The sequence below is a fragment of the Octopus bimaculoides genome, chromosome 11 (assembly GCF_001194135.2).
Source record: "Octopus bimaculoides isolate UCB-OBI-ISO-001 chromosome 11, ASM119413v2, whole genome shotgun sequence".
In the NCBI taxonomy this organism is placed as follows: domain Eukaryota; kingdom Metazoa; phylum Mollusca; class Cephalopoda; order Octopoda; family Octopodidae; genus Octopus; species Octopus bimaculoides.
Genome location: NC_068991.1, coordinates 58,982,614 through 58,983,828, shown reverse-complemented (window position 1 = coordinate 58,983,828; position 1,215 = coordinate 58,982,614).

The window sequence follows — 1,215 nt, the reverse complement described above, 5'->3', positions numbered from 1 at the left end:
AGTAAAGGCTTATGGGGTGCTACTGATTAGTGGTTGTGGTGGTGGTGGATTTTCGTGGTGCTGGTGGAATTGGTGGTATTATTGTTGCTGGTGATGATAGTGGCTAGTGCTAGTGGTGGCTTTCTTATTGGCTGCAGAAGGGGGCAGTAGGAAGTTTGTCGAATTGATGTTTGCATATGATGATGGGTAAGTCCTTTACTTACATATCACCATATGCACGTGCGTGTATGTATGTATGTATATTCTTGTATTCCTTTACTTGTTTCAGTCATCTGGTTGCGGCCATGCTGGAGTTAAAAGTTCAAAGTGGACTAAACCTTTCATATCCCATGGAACAGATAACAACACCTTAAGTGGGCGAAGACCTTCTTTAGCCTGGGTTCCTGGTGTTTCTCCTTTCCCTACCCACTGTCTTCGGCGCATGACATTTTTATAGAGAACCCATTTACCCAAGGTAAATTTACTACCTGCTTTTATAGCAAGTTGATGCAGGTTGATTACCACGTCTACCTCATAAATACGCATAAATATATTTAGTTATGAATAGGCAAAGGAGTGGTTGTGTGGTAAGAAGTTAGCTTCCCAACCACATATTTCCGGGTTCAGTCCCGCTGCGTGGCACCTTCGTCAAGTATCTTCTACGAGTGCCTCGAGCGAATAAAAGCCTTGTGCGACGATTTGGCAGACGGAAATTAAAAGAAGCCTGTCTTGTATATATCTATACATGTATTTCTATGTGTGTGTCTTTTTACCTGTAATTGTACCTCACGACCGCTTGACAACCGGTGTTTGTGTGTGTCCGTCCCCGTAACTTAGCGGTGCTGCAAAAGGAGAATGATAGAATAAGTAGTAAACATTAAAATAAGTACTGCAGTAGATTTGTTCGACTAAAACCCTTCAAGGTGGTCAATTGAGTGGAAAAAAGTAAAAGAAATACATATATATACATATATTTGTGTGTATATATATATATATATATATGTATATATATATACATATACATGCATGCAGACAGACACACGCATACGGTAATGTTTTTACAAGTACAACGTTTGTATACATAGAAATATACTTAGATACTAATATAGACGCATATATATATATATGTGCATCTATACCTATATGTGTGTGTGCATGTGTATCTAATATATATATATGTGTATATATATATATATATATATACATATATATATATATATATATATATATATGTAT